Below are 5,521 nucleotides of genomic sequence, written 5' to 3'. Positions count from 1 at the left end.
GGATGTTTCCGCCCAGACCGGGAAGAGGAAACACCGGACATCCGGTAGCATCGCGAGGGCTGTAATCAGCGAAATCGAGCGCAGCTGTGGGCGTTTAAGAGGAACGCCGGTTGATTGGAGGATTACAGCACACAGAGGAGTATTTTAGAGCAGTGTAAATCACAGTTTGGGTGTGTTAAGTTGTGAGTTGAAGTACAGAGCTGTGCTCATCCGTTACACGTTGGCAGTTGGTTGCACTTTCTCTCTTTCTCTCTCGTAGTTCTCAGTGGATGCTCCCGTAAGAGGAAACCCTGTGGGTAGAAGAAAACAACGGTAAATGTGACACGCTTGGAGTAACCAAGGAGTAAAGAAACGAAGCCGGTTGTAAACTGTTTACCAAGAAAACCGCCGTGAGTATTGGCTCTGGATTTGATCCGAAACCATAACAACTAACCTGTGTATTATTGAACGCCTCCAGGAAGAGGAAAGCGGCCCTACCTCCGATCGAGCGTGGTAGGTGAGCCGCAGGAGTAAGTGGATTAAATCGCCATAGCAGCAGACCTAAAAAAAGCCCCGGCCGTAGTGTCATCGCCCCCATCTGCCCTTAGCGAAGTGGAAGACGCTGGGCGTCTCGTGTGTGCACCTGTAGTGTGGTGGGTGAGTCCATGTCATTTGAAAATCTTTTCACGTTGAAGTGGTGCTGTGTATTTGCTGTGGGTTGCTGTGCAAGTGCTGTGTGTCTTGACAGACGTACCCCGCATCATCCCCTCCACTGAGGAAGAGACAGGGAGGCTGACGGCTGTGTGTAACAATAACTATTGTATGCTGTGTGCGATTTAAGTGAAAAGTGACGGTGTGGGCCTTGGAAGTTGCCCCGTCTGTGTGTCGACAGTTTTAGAGTGCGGCGGTGAAGACCTGGAAGCTGGCAGTGCGTGCGTGTGAGTACAAACACGAACCTGTATATTGCTACTTTACCTGTGTGTTCTATCTGTGGCAGAGTGAGGGGCGAAGGAGTTCCGCCGCCCCGTGGTCTCTACAAAGGGGCGCCCCTGTCTGGTATTCGATCGGCCTACGGGCATTGAGGACAGGGCAGCGCTCGGCCCGGTGAGACGGTGTGACGGTTCGCCCCCCCTGCTGACCAGCGATTCCGCCGAGAGGGCTTGGCCCCCGGCGCCCCCTGGGGAAATCGTCGCCGTTTGCCCTTCTGTGCAGGCCAGCTGTCGTAAGCCCGCCCCCGTGCATTGTCGACCAAAACACCGTATAGCGAGCTGAGGAAAAGCTGCACTTACCCAGAATTGTAAACAGCAGAGAGTTGAGAAGTATCCAAGTTGCACTAACTGTGTTATTGTGTCCAAGCTGCCTGTAAAGGAAGAGAGAACGAGAGTGAACGTCAGTAGAACGAACTGTGGACAGTCACACACGCCCGAGCTGTGAACGGCAGAGAGGTGAGAAGTATCCAAGTTGCACTAACTGTGTTATTGTGTCCAAGCTGCCTGGAAAGGAAGAGAGAACGAGAGTGAACGTCAGTAGAACGAACTGTGGACAGTCACATATGCCCGAGCTGTAAGCAGCAGAGGGGTGAGAAGTATCCAAGTTGCACTAACTGTGTTATTGTGTCCAAGCTGCCTGTAAAGGAAGAAAGAACGAGAGTGAACGTCAGTAGAACGAACTGTGGACAGTCACATATGCCCGAGCTGTAAGCAGCAGAGAGGTGAGAAGTATCCAAGTTGCACTAACTGTGTTATTGTGTCTGCCTGTAAAGGAAGAGAGAACGAGAGTGAACGTCAGTAGAACGAACTGTGGACAGTCACATATGCCCGAGCTGTAAGCAGCAGAGAGGTGAGAAGTATCCAAGTTGCACTAACTGTGTTATTGTGTCCAAGCTGCCTGTAAAGGAAGAAAGAACGAGAGTGAACGTCAGTAGAACGAACTGTGGACAGTCACATATGCCCGAGCTGTAAGCAGCAGAGAGGTGAGAAGTATCCAAGTTGCACTAACTGTGTATTGTGTCCAAGCTGCCTGTAAAGGAAGAGAGAACGAGAGTGAACGTCAGTGGAACGAACGGTGGACAGTCACACACGCCCGAGCTGTAAACAGCAGAGAGGTGAGAAATATCCAAGTTGCACTAACTGTGTCGTTGTGTCCAAGCGGCCTGCAAAGAGAGAGATAAGACGGGAGTGAATGTCAGGAGAGTGACCTGTGGAAGAAAGACCATACTTACCACGAGTTATCAGCAAGCCGACAGGCGAAGGCGATTCCAGTCCAGGCTAAACGAGTCTTCGCGTCCCAGTCGAACCCTGTGGAGAGAAATACACAGCGGAGCGAGCAGTGAAGTATCGGCCCGACGTGACACAGGTACCACAGTAGAGAGAGAGAGATAAATCCCAAATTCACGCTATTTTGTCTTTGCCTCCAGGAGAGAAGAGGAGGGCGCCACGGATAGCGGGATTGGCAGGAGCCTGTGTTCCCCGTCCCCTCCTCCCTACACTTGGGTCACCAGCCCCTGGAGCCCCCGTTGCCCTCTTCCCCTATCTGCCACTTTCCCGTGCTGTGGTCTGGCTGGAAGGCAGAGAGGAAGCTAGTTTTAATTGCCTCTTTCCCCATTTCCCCAGTTATTTTAAATATTTAAATAAAGTTTGTTTTAATACTTACCTGCTCTCGTGTTGTTTGGTCATTGGGTTGGCTTTGGGGACCTCCTCGAGGTGGAAGTTGAGAAGGGGCGTGGCTTTAGGTTTAGCAGCCAGCCCCTGGCCGTGACACTATCACCACAATGCTCACCACAATGATTTCCCTTATCTCATGTGTTAATATTTTTATTGTAACAATTTATGATTTAATGATTTCCCTTATCTTATATTTTTTATTGTAACAATTTATGATTTGCAAAAATAACTGTTGCATCTGTGTAGATTAGATAAGCAATGCGCGTTGTGCACGCTATACATTATGGTCAAGCATGCGCCCTTAAAATAGCATAATGAACCACGCGCAACGCGCCACTGACTTTTGACTAGTTTTTTTTTGTTAGTAGCGCAATTGTTTTTTGAAACTGCAAAATAGCATAAGAGATGGTTTGCGCCGGAACACGCCTCCTTTTTTGCGCTGAACCGCCCAGGCAGCGCAAGTTCATTCCCTAGTTTGCCGACGTGCGTCTGTGGAGGGAAAAACCCGCTGTGCGCCAGTGCAAAATACGAAATGATACATGCGTCACTGACAAAGTCAATTGCGCTGGGTGCAAGATAGGGCCCTGTATGTGTTTCGCCATTATAAATACTCGCCTGTGAGTTGAAGGAAAATTGTAAACAGTGTTGTTATTTACAATATACAATATATTCACAATAGGGGTGACCTCGACTAAGGATTTACATATTCAAATCAGAATTGTCGAATCTTTCCATAGTCGATCGATAGTCGAATCATCTATGTGTGTGTGCATGGGTTGGGAGGGGGTCAGACCAGGTACAAATTGGTAACTTTTATTTTCTTTCACAAGCAGCACACATAAACAACTTTCTGATAAAGTGACCAAAACTGTATTTCAAGTGATGAACGAAGACAAAACTGACGATGCATTTATATATTTTTGAGGTAAAATGTAAGGCAACATTTGTTTAATCATTCATAACATTTTAAAGCCACGATCTACAGAACATCACACAAAAAAACATTTTGATAACTAAACCTAAAAATATACCGCAAAGGTGATCCTGCCTTGGAAACACCGGCTACAATTCAGTGTTTTTATTTAATTTGGAGATTTAGCGCGTCAAAGCAGTCATGACCCAAAAAAAACGACAAATGAGAAATGACAAATAATTTGTGATTGCTACTGCAAATTATAAAAACTAAGCTTTATATACAATTAATTTAACGTTAATTTATAACAAGAAAAACACTGAATGAATGGTTATAGACACTACACGTATTATTTAACACATAAATACCTGCTTGCTTGCTTTGACTTTGATCATCTCTGTATTCACTTTAGATACAAAAAAGACCTGCTGATATTATTTATTTCAGGAATCTCTTTGCTATCATTTGAAAGTGAACACCGACCTTAATATTAAATCACAAGAAAGACAGTCGTGTAAGGCATAAATATAGGTTCGGTGCAGATATTTTCCGTTTCATCACCGAAATTTAAAGAAACGGCTTACCTGTTTTGTAGTTTAACTTTTGACAAGATAAGCATATGTTTTAAATACATTTTAAAAACTTATACCCGTAGAAAAACATCAGTTTTTAATGTTTAGTTTGATGAACTCCTAAATATGAGACGCAGATCACCTAGCGCGTTCGCCTAAATTGCATGCGCATTGCGCAAGAATGGCCAGCACGCAATTGCGCAACATCGATACAACGAAAAGCAATCCAAAATGTACAGACTCAAATTAGATCAGAATTTACGTTTATAATAAATACATTTTTTTTTATAAAATAAGGTCAGAAGTAACAAAGTGCAGAACAAATGTGCAAAATGCCTCAAGTGCACAGAAACAAAACACAAGTCAAATAGATAAATCAGATAATCCAGAGTTATTTATAAATAAAATAAAATAAAGAAATTATTAAAAGAACGAAAGTATAGCCAGAATTGCCAGCTTTGTCTTTTAAATGTAGAAACAAAAAGGCAATGGTTTATTAACATAGGAACCTCTTTTTGGACGTGTAGCCCTGTCACAGGGATTGTTGGATTTATTAACGCATTTTAAAAATATTCATCAAAAGCTGCTACTTCACATATTATTTGCAGGATTATAATAATATGCTGTATATTAATATATTGGTTGAAAGCTGTTATATGTGAAATCAGATAATGTGTGCACCCATATGGCCAAAATTGAAAGATCCTCATTTCATAACACATCTGCGACGATTCGACTGTGAGATTGGTAGTCGAGTCAGGCTTCTCCTATCGATGCATCGAATCTTCGACTATTCGGGGTCACCCCTAATTCACAATATATAATATGTTTAAGAGGACAGTGGTTAAAAAGAAATACACTTTTATACTATATAATTCTATATAATTTAGTAAATATAATTCTAAGTTTCATATTCTTTATAAAGATAAACATGGATGTGTATAAAATGTCTATGCAGTATTCTGGTGTCAACAAAAAGAGTAAATTGAAGATAAGAAAAATGGTAACATGACTTATTGTGATGACAGTGACATTAACGTGATGAAAGGGAAAGAAAGCTTTAAAACAATTACATGTACATGAAGTTGATGTTTGAAATTGATTGTGCACTGAATAAATATACCAACAGAGCAGACGTGACTCTCCCGGTCTTTTCGTTTTATCCTGTTTTTACAATGTTTTACAGTAATCTGTCTGATGGGTCTCCGGAGGCGGGGCCTGCAACAATGGCACATAACTTTCCTATGCTAAACTCCAATAAGACAGAGATATTTGTTATCGAACCGAATCGCTACAAACATAATATGACAGATTACAAGTTGCCCATAGATGGCTGCACTGTGGTGCCAACCTCCACGGTTAAGAATTTAGGTGTGATGTTCGACAGCAATTTA

Source organism: Misgurnus anguillicaudatus, chromosome 20 (genome assembly GCF_027580225.2).
Source record: "Misgurnus anguillicaudatus chromosome 20, ASM2758022v2, whole genome shotgun sequence".
Classification (NCBI taxonomy): Eukaryota; Metazoa; Chordata; class Actinopteri; order Cypriniformes; family Cobitidae; genus Misgurnus; species Misgurnus anguillicaudatus.
The sequence above is the reverse complement of the archived record's forward strand: the minus strand, read 5'-3'. Positions refer to the sequence as shown.